Here is a 19,714-nt window from a genome sequence, read left to right as displayed (position 1 = left end):
CGGCGGGCTGGACTGCTGGCAGGGGGATCCCTACCTCAGTGATCCAGAAGGCTGGCAGCATTCTGGGGGAAATGGATCAAAAGGGATCTGGACAAGGTCTGGAACAATGATTTAGGCTCGAGTCTGAAACCCCAGGGTGGTCCCCAGCCCGCCTTAGCCCTGGGAAGCAGAGAGAAACCTGAAGTACATGGTTGCACAGAACCAGCCCGGGCTTCAGAGACCCACCTGCAGGGGACAGATGGACTCAGGTGCTTGGTGAACCCTGCGTGCCTGACATTCCTTCTACAGCCTGTTAGCTGAAGGCCTGGCCCATTTCCCTTGGTACCTTTGCATTAAAATATTGTCTGCATATGGCAGACATAAATGAATGTCCCTTTTCCTTTTTGGAGCTTTAATGACTTAATATGCAACAAAAGGAGAATTTTTCTCCTGGGAGATACTAACAGATGCTGCTATTTCAATCCAGGCTGTGCGTTCCCTTCCAGCTGCTGATCCCAAATAATGTGGACACCACACTCCGGTGTCAGAGCAGAATCAGGACGTGGCTCAGCCTCGCAGTGGGGACTTGGAATCCAATCCGAGCTCTTTGTTTAAGGGAAGGAGATTTGAGCTTCTGTCAGGTGTTCCTGGTCTCCTCCCAAATTGAAAGGACAATAGAGTCAACGGGGATGCCGGCTCAGAACAGCTGTCTTGGGGACTCCTCGGCTGGCTGCAGAAAGTTCTAGATAAACAGACTTCCCAACTCCCACCCACTCCCCGTGACAGCCTTCCTCCTGGCCTCACCTCTGTTCAGATGGTGGTGTTTGCAGTCGCTCTCCCCTGAGTTCTTCCGATGACGCATGAGCAAATGTTCGGCTGCAGAGAGGAGATCTGGTTGTCAAGTGACAATGAAGGCTTGGAAATGAGCTGATCTAAGATTTCAAATCTTCTTCTGAGTGACCTGGGCCGAGTTCCTGTATTGAGAGCGGGTGATGCAGACATTTAAACATCCGGAGCCTTGTTGACCTTGGAGGGATGGCCCACAAATTCCTAGAGACGGTAAAGGACTCACCCTTTACTTCTATATGCAAACCAACCCATCCAGAGCTCATATTCTCAATCCTCTCCTCTGTGATGCTCTCACACTCTGGTCCAGAATCCATCTGCCCTCATCGCTCCAGGACCAGGTGCCAGGCAAGTAGGGACAGCCCTATTGCTTCAGAGCCACTGGAATTATCCACATTAGCCCATCCTAAGCCTGCCTCCCTGTGGAAACCACCCGAAGATTCTTGCCCATGGTTTTCCCTCATTCTCTCTGCTGCTTGGCTGACCCTGGTGCTCCCCATGTGGCCCTGCAGGACATGCCCCCTCCTCTTGGAAACTTCGTGTGACAAGCTCTCTTTTCTTTTTTTTTTTTTAATTTGGCTGCCCTGGATCTCAGTTGCAGCACGCAGGATTTAGTTCCCTGACCAGGGATCGAACCCGGGCCCCATGCATTGGGAACATGGAGTCTTAGCCACTGGACCACCAGGGAATTTCCCAAACTATCTTTCCAGTGGCAGTTGTCTCTTAAGCTGCTGGTCTCACCATATCTGAATAATAATAAAGTGTTAGTTGCTCAGTTGTGTCCAACTCTGCGACCTCATGGACTGTAGCCTGCCAGGCTCCTCTGTCCGTGGAATTCTCCAGGCATGAACACTGGAGTGGTTAGCCATTCCCTTCTCCAGGGGATCTTCCTGACCCACGAATCAAACCTGGGTCTCCCGTACTGTAGGCAGTTTCTTTACCATCTGAACCACCAGGGGATCCCAATTTTAAAACAGTCCCTTAGCTATCTGGGCCTTAATTTCCTCATCCTTAAAATGGGGATAAAAATAGTATTTGCTGGCTAGGGTTGTGATTAGGATCAGAGTTATTGACTGTAAATGCTAACCACACAGTCCAGCACACAGTAAGTGCTCAGTAAATGTTAGTGATGATGATAACAACTAATAGTACATTGGCTGGGCGCTTATTGTAGAAACAGCAGGATTCTGAGGTCACAAGTTCACTTCCTGACTCTAGCACTCCCGAGTGGGACGACCGGGAACTTAACCTTTGGGGCTTCAGTTTTCTCACCGGGAAAGTGGAAATGAGAACCATCAACTGCACAGTATTAGTGAGAGGATGAGATCACCTAAAGTGTCTGCTGAATGCTGGCACCTAGACCCGCTCATAAAAGCAAGTGCTGTGATGGAAACAGAGTATGTTTTTGGCAAATACAAAAGAACAGGTTTCAAGTCCAAAATATTGGCTGAGAGTTTATTTTGATCTCAGTCCCCAAGGGGCAGAGTTGATCTTTCTTTCATCCTTGGGCCTGATTTTTGCCACTTGGGATTTCTGAAAGCCAGCCTCTTGAGGGATGCGATAACTCAGGCTTCCCACCACCTGGTGGTTATAAAAAGCTCTCACCTTCCAGAAGAGTGACTCAGGGTGTTTACTCTAGAAGCACTGGAAAGTGAAAGTGTTAGGCGCTCAGTCGTGTCCTACTCTTTGTGACCCCGTGGATTGCAGCCCACTAGCTTCTTTTGTCCATAGGATTCTCCAGGCAAGAATTCTGGACTGGGTTGCCATCCCTTCTCTGGGGGATCATCCTGACCCAGGGATCGAATCTGGGTCTCCTGCATTGCAGGCAGATTACCGTCTGAGCCATGGGTTCAAATCCTATCTCTGACATTCTGAAGGTGCCATGTGGAGAAGGTGACTTTATCTCACTGTGCCTTGGTTTACCCATCTGTAAAATGGGCTCTGGGGAGGCCAAGATTTTCCAACCTTACAAAGTGCCCAGCGCAACACTGGCCTGTCACAGGCCCTGGTGTGTGTGGGTCAGCACGTCCTCTGGCCTTTCTGTTCCCCAGAGACTCAGAGCTCAGAGCACTGGTGGGGGATTAAGCAATGTTCAGCCTCTCGCTTCATAAGCGAAACTGCAGGACCTGGGGGTACTTAATCTGGAAGAGAAAAGGCTCCCAAACAAACATTTACTGAGCACCTTGTTGTTGTTGTTTAATTGCTAAGTAATGTCCGACTCTTCTATGACCCTCCGGAATGTAGCCCACCAGGCTCTGCTCTCCATGGGTTTTCCCAAGCAAGAATACTGGAGTGGGTAGCCATTTCCTTCTCCAGGGAATCTTCTTGACCTAGGGATCGAACCTGCATCTCCTGCATTGGCTCATTACCACTGAGCCACCAGTGAAGTCCTTGTTGTGGACCTACGATGTGCTAATTGCTGTTCTGGGTGCTGGATTTCAAACAGATGAGCCCAGTTTCTGCTCACATGGAGATGACAACCTATCAGAGGAGACAGGCAATAAAGAAACAAGTGAAACCCACAGAAGCATCACCTAAGGATAAGAGCTCTGGCTTCTAAGAGAAAGTGACGTGGAGGGGACAGTGTGAGATGAGAAAGGAGGGGGACCAAGACTGAGGCTGCCACCCCAGATGACCAGGATCCAAGTCCGATTCCTATTCTCAGCCTGTCCGGGAAGCAGGGCAGGATCACGTCCACCTTCCCTGCGGGGGCCTCCAGCCAGGTCAGGGTGGAGGAGCCCAGAAGGCCCCAGGAGAGCGCGAGAAGCCCCTCAGAGCTGTTTTAATTGAAAGATGGCTTCTTCCCTGTGTTCTCTGTAGGCAGCGAGGGCTTTGAATTAAACATGAGCCGTGATTTATTTATCAAGTCTTTGAAAAAGTCTCTCTCTGACTGTGACTCGGTGCGGCCCTCCAGTTAACCCTTCCTGGCCTCTGATCGGGGGTGCTGAGAGCCTCCCCATCAGATCCATCTGCAGAGAGGCATGGGGGTTGGGGGGGAGGGGGTGATGCTGACTCACCCTGGAGGAGTGAAGAGGAGGCTGATGAGGGCATCAAGCTGCCAGCTACTCTCTTTGATCAGCCCTCGGATCTCCACCGCTCCCTGGGTGCCGGAGCCTGACTCCGAAGACTTACCCCACCCTCCGAGTAGGCTCACTTCTGGGTCATGATTCTTCACTCCCCTGTAGCAGAAACACACTGCCAAACCCTTGCCGGGGTCCAGGGGCAGACAGAGTGGGCTTGCCCCCTACTAGCTGTGGGCATGGCCAAAGGCAGGCTAGCGCAGGAGCTGTACAGGGGGCAGACAGAGTGGGCTTGCCCCCTACTAGCTGTGGGCATGGCCAAGGGCAGGCTAGTACAGGAGCTATACAGGGGGCAGACAGAGTGGGCTTGCCCCCTACTAGCTGTGGGCACGGCCAAGGGCAGGCTAGTACAGGAGCTGTACAGGGGGCAGACAGAGTGGGCTTGCCCCCTACTAGCTGTGGGCACGGCCAAGGGCAGGAGCTGTACAGAAACCCCTACTGTGCTTGTGCAGCTCAGCCTGCCTTCTCAGGCTCCTGCCTTTCATGGAAAGAACACTCCCTGGGCAGCTGCAGCCCCTCAGCCCGGGCCACAGGAGGAGATACGAGATGTGAGTGAAGAGCTGCTGAGCGGTGAGAATGAGTGATTGTTCTGTAAGCCACTGAGACCTGGGGTTGTTTGTTACAGCCTCAACATGGCAACATCTGACTAATACACTCAGCGTCCACCGGAAGGCCCCAGTGGATCCGAGAGCTGGAGGAGACGTCCAGGGATCATTGCCGCATCAGCAGTGGCCTTGCTCCCTGTCTGCTTTGCTGCAGTTCTAGAAGCTACAGTTCCCCGCCCTTGCCCATCAGGCCTGGAGGTGGTGACGGCTTTCCACTTTCGGGAGTCTTGTGTGTGTATCAGCCTTCCTGGTTGATTCCTCAGTCCTGCCTCAACCTCTGTACACAGCCCCTCATTCGAAAATGCCAGGAAAGCACACCCATGCCATCGCAGCATTATTCACAGCAGCCAAAATGTGGATGCAACTCACGTGTCCCTCAACAGATGAACAGGTAAACAAAACGTGGTCCACTCACACAATGGACTATTACGCAGCCTTAAAAGGAAGGGATCTGTGGCACACGTGGCTGAATCCTGAAGACATCACGCTAAATAAAATAAACCAGTCATACACACACAAATCGAATACTGTATGATTCCACTTACATGACGTCCCTAGAGGAGTCAGAGTCCTAGAGACAAAAGGCAGAATGGTGGTGGCCAGCGGCTGAGATGAGGAAGAATGGAGAGTAGTGTTTAATGGGTATGGAGTTTCCATTTCAGAAGATGGAAAGAGTTCTGGGGATGATGGTAGTGATGGCTGTACAACGTTATGACTGTATTTATTTAACAATTCTTTTTGGTCGCATGGTGCTGCATGTGGGATCTCAGTTCTCCGACCAAGGATCGAACCTGGGACCTGGCAGTGAAACTGCCAACTCCTAACGCCTGGACCAGCAGGGAATTTCCCATTTTGACTGTGTTCGATATCACCGAACTGTTGGCTTAAAAATGGTTCAGATGGCAAATTTTAAGTTGTGCATATTTTACCACAATAAAAGAATTGGAAAAAAAAAAATCCCAGAGGAGGGTGTGCCTGGTTCCTGTGCAGACCCTGAGTGATCTCTGGGTGCCCTGAGTGCCCTCTCTCATCTCCAGTCTCCATCTCCTACCCCACCTGAGGTCAGGTCTCAGGGCCAGAAGCTGAAAGGGACCATGTGAGACTCCAGGCTCAAGCAGGGCTCTTTGGGGCCTGGAGACCGGCCCAGAGTGTCGCCCTCATACATCCTCCCCGACGCTGGTACCCAGCCACTCGGAGAGCTGAACTGTAGCCATGAGAATCTGCTGGTGCAGCAGGTGACACTGGTCACCCAGTGATGGACCCCGCCCCAAGGAGCCCAAGAGTCAGTCCTAAGGATCCCCATTTCGAGTGGTGAGAAGAAAGGTGTGAACCTGACCGTGTGATGGGAGAAGTTCTAGGGATGCCCTCATTGATGGCGGACTTCGGGTTACTCCTGTTTACTATCCTTTTGGCCTGCCAGGACCCACGGCCTGGGAGTCACAGACCTGCTGAGTCCCCACCCGTGAGAACATTTGAAATAAAGGGTCATATGAGTCAGAGCTCTTTAAGTGGTAAGGAACAGAAACCTCACTTATACTTCCTTAAACTAAAAGGGTCTTTAATGTGAGAGTGAAAGCATTAGTCACTCGGTCATGTCCGACTCTTTGCGACCCCTTGGACTGTAGCCCGCAAGGCTCCTCTGACCACGGAAATCTCCAGGCAAGAATACTGGAGTGGGTTGCCATTTCCCTCTCCAGGGGATCTTCCCGACCCAGGAAATCGAACCTGAGTCTCCTGCATTGCAGGCAGATTCTTTACCGTCTAAACCACCAGGGAAGCCCCCCAAAGGGTCTTTATTAACTGACAAAACTGAGAAATGTTGAGGAGGTGGGCTTTGAAGTTGGGCTCAGTTCAGCTGTTGGACCACACCAAGGACCCGGATTCTTCTGCCTCTCTGCTCTGTCCTGGGCTTCAGCCAAGGCTGGCTTCCCTCTAGATGGGGAGTCGGGCAGCCAGGGAACTTGGCGGGATGTGGGGGGGCATAGCCCTGCAGCTGAGAGGCGGTTATTCCCTAAGTTCCCAATTCTATGTGGACTGCCTCCCCCGCCTGGAATATCAGCCCTGTGAGGACAGGGACCGTCCAGCTGCCCCACTGCCTGGGGGTGGGGGTGGGGGGAGTTGGGAGCAGAGAGCAAGGGCTCCAGAGACGTGGTGGAAGGGCAGCGTCTGGGGGTCTAGCTTGAAGGCAGAGGAGTGTGAGAGCCGATGGGGGCTCCTGACCAACGCCGCTCCTCCCGGGCGTGGGATGATGAACTCCCAGTCCTCCTGTCCCGTTCCCTGGCCCAGCATCGCTCAGGGAGGGCCAGATGGCTCCCAGGAGAGGCGAGGCATGGTCGGGCAATTTGATTAACTTGCCTAATGAACTCTGAATTCGTTCCATTTTTTTTCCCCATGACAACTGCACTGTCTCCCTAAAATTGTTATTGACTCCTCGTACGTGGGGACGTAGATGTAACAGGAAAGCGTGTTCTGCACAAGGCCGACGAGAAACCGACTGGTGTGGGTGGGGGGAGGCAGAGGCGGGTGAGGGGCTGCATTGAGTCAAATGACAGTTGGGTAGCGTCTTCAGGAGACCAGCGTGGACCCGGCCACAAAGCCTAGATGCCAGATACAAGTGGAGAGGTGAGCAGGGTTGCTATATTGAGCAAATAAAAACACAGAGGGCCCAGTTAAATCCGAACTCAGATAAACAACAAAGTATTTTTTTAGTAAAAGTATAGCACATGTCGTTACGGCCGTTCATCCAGTAAGGAATCAAGGCAGGAAAGGGGCTCGCTGAAAAGCGGCAGAGCGGGACCCCAGCCCTGGCCCCCTGGACACAGAGGTCACCGGTGACCCCTACAGAGTCTCCCCACCGAGGGTCACTAGTATCCCAGCTGCAGAGGAGGGCCAGGGGGCCACCCTCTGGCTAAGGACGTCCCCTGGGGTGGACTGGGGTCACCTGGGTACCCACCTGTTACATTCCTAGGGCTGCAGGAACAAAGCATGTTCAAAACTGGGTGGATTAAAACAACAGGCATTTGTTCTCTCAGTGCTGGAGGCCAGAAGGCCACAGCAGGACGCTGTTGGGGCCACTCTCCCCCTCCAGACTCTGATGGAGCACCCTCCCCAGGCCTCGTCCGGCTTCTGGGGGCCCCCGGCAGCCCTTGGTGTCCTCGGCTTGTGGACGCATCACTCTGATCTCTACCTCTGTCATCACCTCCCTTCTTCTCTGTGTCTCTGTATGTCCTCTCCTCTTCTAATAAGATGCCAAGCAGGGCTTCCCTGGTGGCTCAGTGGTAAAGAATCTGCCTGCCAATGCAGGAGACACAAGTTCGGTCCCTGGTCAGGGAAGATCCCACCTGCCATGGGGCAACTCCGCCTGTGCGCCACAACTACTGAAGCCCATGCTCCACAACAAGAGAAACCACTGCAAAGAGAAGACGCACACACAACGAACCATAGGCCCCACTCTCTGCAACTAGAGAAAAGCCCACGCAGCCATGAAGACCCAGCCAAAATCAAAACAAAACAAAAAAGACGCCAGTCACTGGACGGAGGGCCCACCCTGATCCTGTGTGATCTCATCTTAACTGATCACACCTGCAAAGACGCTTTGTCTACGGTCACATGCTGAGCCTCCAGGTGGGTGTAAATTTGGAGGGGGTATGCCTTCCAGCGCAGGTTTCTCTCTCCTTCCAGAAACATGCTGAGTGCTTTTTCCCAGGACTCTACCCTCCACCTGTTCTTTCTGTGACCAGCAGCTCCTGCGCTGTTCCTCTGCTGTCCTGATCTCTCACCCAGGAGCACCCACCAGGACCCAGTGCCGCACCTCGACTCTATTCAATGCAACCTCCATGCCTGGACCTCCCACATTCCTAACCACGGCCAGACTCTCTCCCAAACTCTGGACACCTGCAGGCACACCTGTGCACACCTGCGCACACCTCCACCTGATGCCAACAAACACCTCTGTCTCCACAGCCGACACTTGACCATATCACCCCCCCTCAGTGCCCGGTCTCAGCTGATGGCATCGCATCGCTGTCCCCCGAGCTCCAGCCCAAGCCTGAGTCATCCTCACGCCCTCCTCCTCTCGCACCCACAGCCGATCTGCCAGGAAACCCTGTCAGTTCTACTTTCAGAATCGATCCAGAACCCAAGCCCTTCTCGCCACCCCCACTGCCGCCTCCCTGGGCTCAGCCACCGTCACTTCCCTCCTGAATCGGTAGGACAGGCTCCTCGTCCTCTTTGCGGACTCCCTGTCCTCACGGCAACGAGGACGGTCCCATGAACACCTGTCAGATGACACTGGGGTCTCCACCCTCCAGCGGCTTCCACGACGCTGAATAGAATCCAGAGCCCTCACTGGGGTGCCCCAGAAGCTTCGGCCTTGGAGACCTCCCCCACTCTCGTCTCACCACCTCCCTCCTTCTGCCACGCGGGTTCTTCCTACTCCGTGTTCTCGCTGCAGGGTCTCGGCACCTGCTGTTCCATTTATTTATATCCTGTTGGTTGTTTCTCTAGAGAACCCTGACTAGTACAATTACCAGCTGACAATTTTACTACATCTATGATAGACAGATAGATAGATGGATAGATAGATGGATATTGCATACATATCATCATGCAATACATTTACTAGAATATGAACTCCATCATAGCAGGAATTTCTTGGTTTGTTTTTTTTTTTTTACTCCACCGCATGGCTTGTGGGATCTTAGTTCCCCAACCAAGGATCAAACCTGCGCCCCCCTGCATTGGAAGCATGGGGTCTTCGCCACTGGATGGCCAGGGAAGTCCAGGGATTTCTTTTAATTTTCTGAAATAGTGCCTGGAACATAGTAGGTGCTCCAGTGTTGGCTAAAGTCATCATTATTGTCTTATTCTGCCCAGGCTGTCAGAACAGAACACCAAAGACTGGGGCCCTTAAACAACAGAAACTGACTTCTCCCAGTTCTGGAGGCTGGAAGTCCAAGATCAAAGTGCTGGCCACACAGGTTTCGTCCTGAAGCTTCTCTTGGCTTGCAGACGGCTCCCTTCTCACCGTGTCTTCATATGGCAAAGGGAGGGAGCACTGGTGTCTGTTCTTCTCTTTCCTTTTTTTTTAAAAAAAAATTTTATTGAAGTATAGTTGATTTACAATGTTTCAGGAGAACAGCAAAGTGATTCAGGTATACATATTCTTTTTCAGATTCTTTTCCATTATAGGTTATTAGAAGTTATTGACTATACTGTTCCTCTTTTTTAAAGACTTTTTTTTTTAATGTGGACCATTTTTAAAGTCTTTATTGAATTTGTTACAATATTGCTTTTGATTTTTTATGTTTTGTCTTTTTTGGCCGAGAGGCAGGTGGGATCTTTGCTCCCCTACCAAGGATGGAAATTGGACCCACCGCACAGTAAGATGAAGTCTTAATCACTGGAACTACCAGGGACGCCCCTGTTTCTTTTCTTTTTTTTTAAAAAAAGAAATATTTACTTTTATTTATTTATTTGGCTGCACTGGGTCCCAGTTACAGCACATGGGATGTTTAGTAGCGGCATGTGGGTCTTTTAGCTGTGGCATGTAGGATCCAGTTCCCCGACCAGGGATTGAACCCGGGCCCCCTGCATTGGGAGCTCAGAATCTTAGCCACTGGACCACCAGGGAAGTCTCCCTGTTCCTCTTCTTATAAGAGAGCAATCTTATCAGATTAGGGCCCCCACACTTGTGACCCCACTGACCCTCCTCAAGACCTCATCTCCAAATACACTGAGAGCCATGCAGCACAAGGTTTATACAGTCACCAAAGCGTGGAGAAGGGGAACTTTGTTCACAGATCAACTTCTTGCCCACTTGGCGATGGGGACTTAATTTTAAAGAGTAGAGACAAAAGGAGGAGGAGTGGGACTCATAGTAAGGAGGCACAAACGTTAGTCTGTGGGGGAGGGAGCGGGGCTTTTCGATGGAGTGGGGTGCCCCTCCTTTTATCCTTGTTTGGTCTTCACTGTCTGGTCTGTGTCGTTCAATACACTCGTGTAGTAAAATCAGTGTGAGACTCAGGGTCTGTTGGAGGTCAGATTCGTCCCCATCTTGGTCTGTTTGGTTCCACCTGGATTTTTTTGTTTGTCTCTCTCTATTGCTTCCTTTCTTATGTCTGGACCCTGCAACCTAAAGAGTTATGCTAATTCCTGCTAAAGGTGGGGGTTGGCGAATTTTGAGCAAAGACCTAGGACAGCACTGGCCACATTCCCTAGCTCTGATTCCCCACAAAGAGAGGCGCTGGGGCAGTCAGCACTGCTGGGAACGGCACGGGTCAGCCACCTGTGGGGGGCACCTAGGGAGGCCAGCCAAGGCTGTTAGAGCCCCAAGCCCAGCGTCCTTCCCAGGGGGCTTGAGACCCCATCCTCATGCCATTGCCCAGTGGGTCCAGGGCGGAATGTGTGGCACAGTCCCTGAGGCCCTTTCCTGCCTCTCCTCAGTAAGGAAGTGACCTCAGGGCAGAGGGAGGTCAGGGGCTCAGCCAGCCTCCTTCCTGGATGTATCCATGATCCCAGGAAGGCCCCCTCCAAAAGAAAGCAGCCCCTGGCTGTGTCTGGGGCAAGGCCCAAAGAAAGCAGGTCCACGCTCAGGTCATAGCCACTCCTGGGGCCCTGGTAACGCCTGCAGGTAGAGTCTCTGGCCCACCCACACAGGACAGGGCCAGTTTCTCGGAGACAACAGAAGCCTGATGACACACTTTCGGCCTCCAGCGTGCCCAGCACCCAGCGGGGTTCCTCTAATTGGCTTAGGACAGCCAGGGCCCAGCCCTGGGGGCAGGTGTGGCCTCCCCTGCCGGACACAGTGGAGAAGGGGGTTAAAGAATGCTGGGGGCCAGAGGATCCAGCACACTGTGAACCGCTGTGCGGATGCAGGGGAGAAGTCAGTGTTCAGGGACACTTCCTGGAGGAGGCGGAAAGCAGCAGGGTCTGAGGATGCGCTGAGTTTAGAGTTTGGAGGGATGGGGACGTTCACTTGGAGCCATAGCCTGAGCAGCCCTGACATCTTGGGACCTTACCAGGACCTTCTCTGGGGCTTAGCACACAGCAAGCGCTTAATAGTTGCTCAGCTGGCAATTGTACCCACAGTAGCCAGATGGCAGACCAGTAGCGCCTTCATTCTTCTTGCTAAGTTACACTGCTTCCCCCACTTTTACCGGCGATCGCCCATATTTAACCAATAGAAAAGCCTGGAAACTCAGTGGGCTGAAAGAAAGGCTGTTAAAACGTTCATGTTGATGCAGGGAACATGATTGACATTCCAGCAAAGCTGGTGTTTGTCTCCTTTTTCCCTTTGCTTCCCTGCTAATTGGGGTTTAGTATTTGTTGCCCCCGCCACTCATTTGGGGGTGATTATGAGTCTGCATGCTAAGTCGCTTCACTCCTGTCCAATTCTTTGCAGCCCCTTTTGTAGCCCGCCAGGCTTCTCTGTCCATGGGATTCTCCAGGCAACAATACTGGAGTGGGTAGCCATTCCCTCCGCCAGGGGATCTTCCCGACCCAGGGATTGAACCTGCATCTCTTATGTCTCCTGCATTGGTAGGCAGGTTCTTTACCACTAGCGCCAATGGAGATGGAAATGGGGCAGCTTCTCCTGTGACTTAAAGGCAACATGGTCTGGGTCTGAAATTGTAGCTGGAAAAACTGATCCCAGGTACCCTCAGAGGTCATGCTGGTCCTTGTCCCTGTCTCAAAATGTAACAGCCACTCCATCGGGCCTGGCAGGCGTTCTTCCCACCTAGAAGGTGTGACCTCTTCCCTCCTTCATTCACTCTCTGCAGACACTTACATGAGAACTTGCTAGGTGCTGCACGGGGCTGGGCTCTGGGGAGGCGGGATGGACAATACAGACCTGCTTCCTGCTTCTCCAGGAGTCTCCAGTCCCAGAGGAGACAATAATGATCAAGGCATCAATCAATCAATCAAAAACAAGCAATCGATATATCACTATATCACTTCATGGCAAATAGATGGGGAAACAATGGAAACAGTGACAGACTTGACTTTCTTGGGCTCCATAATCACTGCAGATGGTGATTGCAGCCATGAAATTAGAAGACGCTTGCTTTTTGAACGAAAAGCTATGACCAACTTAGACAGCATATTAAAAAGCAGAGACATTACTTTGCCAACAAACGTCCATCTAGTCAAAGCTATGGTTTTTCCACTAGTCATGTATGGATGTGAATTGGACCATAAAGAAAGCTGAGTGCTGAAGAATTGATGCTTTTGAACTGTGGTGTTGGAGAAGACTCTTGAGAGTCCCTTGGACTGCAAGGAGATCAAACCAGTCAATCCTAAAGGAAATCAACCCTAATTATTCATTGGAAGGACTCATACTGAAGCTGAAACTCCAATACCTTGGCCACCTGATGGGAAGAGCTGACTCATTTGAAAAGACCCTGATGCTGGGAAAGACTGAAGGCAGGAGGAGAAGGGAAGGACAGAGGATGAGATGGTTGGATGGCATCACTGACTTGATGGACATGAATTTGAGCAATCTCTGGGAGTTGGTGATGGACAGGGAAGCCTAGTGTGCTGCAATCTGTGGGGTCGCAAAAAATCAGACACGACTGAGTGACTGAACTGACTGACATGAGGGAATAGTGCAGAGTAGTCTGCTCTGGAGAAGGCAAAACAAAGTCGAAGTTAGAAAGCATGGTGCATTTGAGACACGGTCCAGGAGAGCCTCTCTGGGGCCATGTCATTTGAGTGGAGTCTCAGGCTATGGGAGGGCATTGGTGCATGGAGAGAATCTCATTCCAGGCTCCTGGCATCTCCCCGGCACTTCGATAATTATTGGATTCATTCCTGGGCCCTAAGGAGGGTGAATGATGCGGCAGGAACACAGGCAAGTAATGAGGCACTCAGGAAACTGTGGGCAAGGGGGCTGCTGCCTGAGGCTTGGCGCAGACTCGCACCAGAAAGCAACGGTCAGAAAGCAAGCAGGGCCGGCTCATCGGGCTGCACGTGAGCGTGGACAGAGCACACACAGCGACCAGGACTGTCTGCAGGGTGACGGGCAACTTCAGAGAGCGTCTCCAAGGACAAGAGGGTCCAGCCTGCCTTCCTGCTCCCAGAGTGCCCTCTGGGCTTTGGCCACTTTGGGAGAAGACGAGGCGGAGTGATTCCCCCCCGGCTTCTCGGCCATAACTGACCCAGGCTGCCTGATTCTACCTGCTCTCTGACTCCTGCTAGTCGTTCCTTGCTGGGGGGCAGCTCCTGCGTCTTCACTCCGGCCCTTGATCTGGTGGCCAGGTCTCTTGGCCTGGCCCAGGGAATTGTGCCTCTGTTGGGCCTGGAGCCCCAGTTGTGGGTCTGGTCTTTTCTTCCTGCCTAAGTCTCCAGCCTAAGTCATTTATCTTCTCCAGCCTGAGACGTTCCAGGGTCTGGGTTTGCCCCCTGCATAACGACTGGACCGCCCCCACATACTAAGCATTCACTTTGTACCAGTACCAGTCTTCCCTTGGGTGGCAGCCAACCTTGAAGGTGGCCCCCATGAATGCCACCTCCTGTGTGCGAGGCCTTGAGCAGACTCCTCCCATGTGTGGCGCCAAGGTTGGTCTGCGGGACCCGTAGAAGACAGCAGATGTGCCAGCATGCCGTTTCTGAGATTAGGTTACAGAAGATTCCAGGTGCTTGGAATAGCCGTTGTGGGAAGTCAGCTGCCCTGTCTGGAGCAACCCACTTGGTGACAGACTGAGGCCTCCTGCCCACAGCCATGTGAGGGTGACCTCTTGGAAAGGAGGTCTTCCAGCCCAGTGGGGCCTTCAGAGACTGCAGCCGGGCCGACATCCCAGTTGTGACGTCATGAAGGATGCTGAACAAGAACCACGTAGCTAAGCCACTCCCAGATTCCTGACCCATGGAGACTGTGCGATAATAAAGGTTTGCTGTCTTCAGCTGCTCAGTTTGGGAGGAATTTGTTATGTGGCAAGGGATGACTAACACATTCATCTCAGCTCTTACAATCCTCAGAGCAAGTCTACGCTGTGTAGTGATGGCTGTCTGATTATACAGGCAGGAAACGGCTGCTCCAACATGTCAAATCACTGGCCCCCAGTCTCTCAGAGAAGTTGTATAGAGGAGTAACCTTGGGCATTTGCGTCCATTGTAACCAGACCTCTGGATTTCTATCCACTTACAGCCACATGTTCCCACTCAGCGAGTATGTTCTCAGCTGAGGGCTTTACTCCTCAAAATAAGCCCCGGGGAAATACTATCATTTGCAGCAACATGGATGCAACTAGAGATTATCATACTAACTAAAGTAAGTCAGACAGAGAAAGACAAATACCATATGATATCACTTACACGTGGAATCTAAAATATAGCTCAACAACCCTGAATATTCATTGGAGGGACTGATGCTGAGGCTGAAGCTTCAATACTTTGGCCACCTGATGCAAAGAGCCGACTCATTGGAAAAGACCCTGATGCTGGGAAAGATTGAAGGCAAGAGCAGAAGGGGACGACAGAGGATGAGATGGTTAGATGGCATCACCGACTCAATGGACAGGAGTTTGAGCAAACTCTGGGAGATAGTGAAGGTCAGGGAATGCCTGGTGTGCTACAATCCACGGGGTCGTAAATAGTCGGACACGACTTAGTGACTGAACAACAACAACAAACAGAAACAGCCTCATAGATACAGAGAACAGACTTGTGACTGCCAAAGGGGAGGGAGGAAGGAGAGGGATGGACTGGGAGTTTGGGGTTGGTAGATGGAAATTATTACATTTATTTATTTATTATTTTTAAAATATTTATTTATTTGGCTGCATTGGGTCTTAGATGCAGCACTCAGAATTATTGATCTGCAACAGCAGCAGTCAGGATTTCTTCTTTTGTTTTTTAAGTTGTGGCATGTGGGATCTAATTTCCTGACCAGGGCTCGAACCTGGGCCCTTTGCACTAGGAGCTCAGAGTCTTAGTCACTGGATCTCCTGGGAAGTCCCTGAAAACTATTACATTTAAAATGGATAAACAACAAGGTCCTACTGTACAGCACAGTAAACTATATTCAATACCCTGTGATCAACCAAAAAGGAAAAGAATATAAAGAAAGGAATCTACGGAATGTACATGCATGTATAACTGGGTCACTTTGCTGTACAGCAGAGATTGGCACAACAATGTTTATCCACTATACTTCAAAAGAACAGTCCTGGGGGTGCTTATTTTATAATCACCCTTATTTTATGGATGAGCAAACTAAGGCTCAAAGAACCATGACTCACTCAGGATCCATAGCTGAGGTGGAGGGAGTCTCATTAGAACTCAGTCCCCTGGGGTCACTGGAAGCTGCCTAGGGGAGGCACTTTTCAGAGCAGGGGTCAACCCTGGGCTGGAAGTGGGGCCTGTGTGACCTCAGGCTCTCTTTCCCCTACTCAAGGCTATGGGGTCCCTCCTTCACCTCTCCCACACCTCAGCCAGCAAAGGGCTCAAAGTCTGGCATGATGGGGACTGTCATCTGCAAGACTGAGGTTTTGAGAAGCTGTTTACTCTAGGTCTTGAATTTTAAAGAGTTTAAAGTCCATCTAGGACCCTCAGCTCCCGGGATGCCTGTAACCATGGCAGCCGCTCAGGAGCAATAGCAAATATTTGCTGATGAGAGAGAGAAAGAGCCAGGTAGGGAGGGAAACAGGGAACAGGGCTTTGTCCTGGGTGCCTACAGATAGCCTGGGGGCTGTCCCCAGGGGGCACTCAGATGCTTTCAGTAACAACTCCTCTACCGAGGGGAGCACATGCCCCGTCTCTGGCCCATCCCCTGGGTTTCTGCATGAAACATGCCTTCAGGACAGCATGTCCAGGGCCAGATTCCAGGTAGGCCTCTGCACTAATAAGTTCCTTGTTTTTCTCAAGCCTCAGTTTTTCCATCTGTGAAATGGGAATAACAGACTTGTCTGCCTTTTTAGGGAAAGTCCAGTAGCTTAACTAAAGTCCAGCCACCCTGGAGCATCATCATGAGGAACTGCTGTAAAGACCACCCCTCAATCGGATTCCAGATTGAAGAGATGTCAGGAGCTCCAGGCTACCATCCAGGTGGCCCAGAGAGGAGCAGTGGCTTGCTCAAGGACACACAGCAAGAGCAGCTGGACCCAGAACCCAGCCACCCAGGCCTACTGTCACCTCAGGCCAGGAGGCCCTCCCTGACCAGCTGTTACCAGCTGAGAGGTTGTGAATAATGTCTGTCGGGTGCTTCCTCGTGGACATGCTTAGAGCTTAACTGGAATCTGGGTCAGGGCCTGGACAGTGTCTCAGCAGAGAGAAGCCAGAGAAGCAGACTCTGAGCTGCTGAGAAGGGGTTCGGCGTTCCCTGCAGAAGCCTGAGGAAGGAATCAGAGCTCTCCCCACAGGCCAGCCCCCTCACCTGGGGTTTCCAGGTCAGCCGCTTCATGTACACACCTTGATTTGTAAATAAGCCAATATTTTAAATTACATTCTAGTGGAAAAAAAAAAGATTGGCCTCCCTGGTGGCTCAGTGGTAAAGAATTCACCTGCCAAGAAGGAGACGCGGGTTCGATCCCTGGGTTGGGAAGATGCCCTGGAGAAGGAAATGGCTCCCACTCCAGTATTCTTGCCTAGAGAATCCCACAGGCAGAGGAGCCTGGTGTGCTACAGTCCATGGGGTGGCAAAGAGCCAGGCATGACTTAGCAACAAAACAGCAAACAAACAACAAAAAGGCTACATCATATTATTAAGAGAACACGGTGTACAGACCAAGCACACAGAATGTACTAAAGGCCTGGAATTGAATCTTAGCTGTTTTAGAAATTTGGGGCCTCAGTCTCCCCACAGGTAAACAGGGCCCCCGACTTGCCAGAGATGCGAGCGAGTCTGAATGTTCTCAGGAGACACTGCTCTGAAAGTTTCCTTGGAGCCCTCTCCACTCTGCCTCCTCTCTCGGCTGGAAGCAAGAATATATTTATTTATTCCATTTTCCATTTATTCCATATTTCCATTTGTTATTCTTGCACTGGAAACTCCTAAAATAGAACGGGAGGTGGGGCTATGAAGAGAGGTCCCTGAGCTCTGAAGCTCCTCTCTGAGGGACCACAAGCACCTGGGACTCTGTCCACGAGGTCGGGGGTGAGGGCGGGTGGAGGTGGGGGTGTTACCTGAGCTCACCCCGCCACACCCACGCCACACAGACCTGCCCTGGGTCCAGGAAGATATGACATTTTTGGTTGCAAACTATGGCCACGCCATACCTGGATTCTTCCACTTTGCCAGAGGCCCTGGCTTCTGGGTGGCTTGGGAACCAGTGCTGCTGCCCTGGGGAAAATGCAGCTGTGTCTGCAGCAACAGTGTGGCCCTGGTCCCCGGCGAGCCCGTGTCTCCAGGGGGCGTGACCGCACCTCCAGGGGCGTGGCCAATCTCTAGGGGCGTGGCCGGCCCCAGGGCCCACCCCCCTTTCCCCCCTACCCCCCAACTCCAACCCCAGGCCTTCCGGCCAGTAGGGACTCCAAGGGCTCATAGTGCCTGTGCCCAAAGGAAGGACTTCGGAGAGCCCCTCCCCCTAGTCAGATCCATTGCCCTTTTGGAGGCAGACAGACACCGCTCAGTCATTCCACTGTCCCTAGACAGGGACGCCTGGCCTGCTGCAGTCCATGGGGTTGCAAAGAGTCAGATACGACTTAGCGACTGAACAACAAGAGACAGGCAGGAACTCAGACTCCCTGCCTTGGGAGCACGGAGTCTTAGGCACCGGACCACCAGGGAAGTTCCCGGAACAAACATTTTCTTAAATAGAGTTATTGGTTGTTGGTATGCAATTTATGATTACTTTTTAAACTGTGCCTATGCATTACATGTCTGTTATATATATGGTATCTTATGATAAATAGCCTTCAAAGAAAGTAAATGCAGTATTTCTTGCCAGTCTTGAGTCTTGAGCCAAGATACAGACCCTTCATGACCCATGCCACTCCCTTAAGCACAGAAAGCCAGGGTTTGGGGTGCATTATTCCCGCAGGACATGGTCTCTGGTATATGATGAGTGACAGGAAAATGTCAATCTACCCACAAGCTTTAGTCTTCTGTGTTTTATTTCTGCTTGAACAGGGTTTTAAAATGTGCTCATGAATATTTGCACTGACAACTACAGAGACCAGGACTACTGCTTTGTAGAGAGAAGTAAAACCATCCGGTAAATTTGCCTAGTGCTTCCCGGAGAAAACAATGGGAAGCTAGCAGCCTGTCAAGGCCAAAGTCACATAACCAAACGCGCGCAGTCCTGGCCTTGACAGGCTGCCTTATTATATTGAAATCCCCGGTAACGATCAAATTGCTTCCATGTAACTGCGCAACACCAACCCCAGGCAGTCAACTGGTGGTTCTCTGAGCCATCGAGGTTGAGGTCAATGACTGGGTTGGTTCATTCGTAGCTGAATGTGGAGCAAGGAATCATTAAGGAAGAGGTCCCCCATGGAAAATGCCCAGCCCCCAGCACTGACCACCTACAGCCTTTTTTTTTTTTTTGGCTTTGTCAAGTCTCAGCTGTGGCACAGGATCTTTGATCTTTGTTGCAGTATGTGGGATTCTTGGTTGTGGCAGAGCTAAGTGTTCTGGAAGGAGTACTTTGTTCCCATGTTCTGGGTTCAGAGCTTCTCCAACTGCAGGAAGGGAATAACCTGACTCAGTAGGGGTTCAAAGCCCTGATGCAAAGGTTCACTCCTGGAAGAGGCAATGTCAGGGAATCAGGTAAGGTGAGCCCAGTGCCTGGCATGGGTAAGAAATAAGAAAACTCCTCAGCACTGTTCAGGGGGAGATCTGAGTAGCTGCTGATTTCATCATGAAGGAGCTTCCACATAAACCACTCTCCACCTGATCTCAGCACCTTGGATTCCACAGGCCCCCCAAGCAGGGAATCTGGCCCAATTTCATGTTCCGCCCAACACGAATGATTGAGTTCCTGCCAAGTCATAATACACAACGTTGAAAGTGGACTCCAGGGACCTCAGTGACCCAGGGATGAGCTTGGTTTTAGAAGTCACAGCTTCCATTGAGGCCTCAGTATCGAGTACACCCAGCACACGGTGTCGTTTGGTTCTAAGACTGAACTCTGTTCCCTTAAAACAGACATTCAGATACTTCCATTTGGGGAAGGGACAAACTGAGTTACACTCTGCAGCTACTGAAATGGAATAAAGGTGCAAAATAGAAAGTGCTGGTGAGGGGGGCATTCCTAACCTTGGGGG

Source organism: Giraffa tippelskirchi, chromosome 13 (genome assembly GCF_054371585.1).
Source record: "Giraffa tippelskirchi isolate mGirTip1 chromosome 13, T2T-mGirTip1v1.2.pri, whole genome shotgun sequence".
Classification (NCBI taxonomy): domain Eukaryota; kingdom Metazoa; phylum Chordata; class Mammalia; order Artiodactyla; family Giraffidae; genus Giraffa; species Giraffa tippelskirchi.
The sequence above is the reverse complement of the archived record's forward strand: the minus strand, read 5'-3'. Positions refer to the sequence as shown.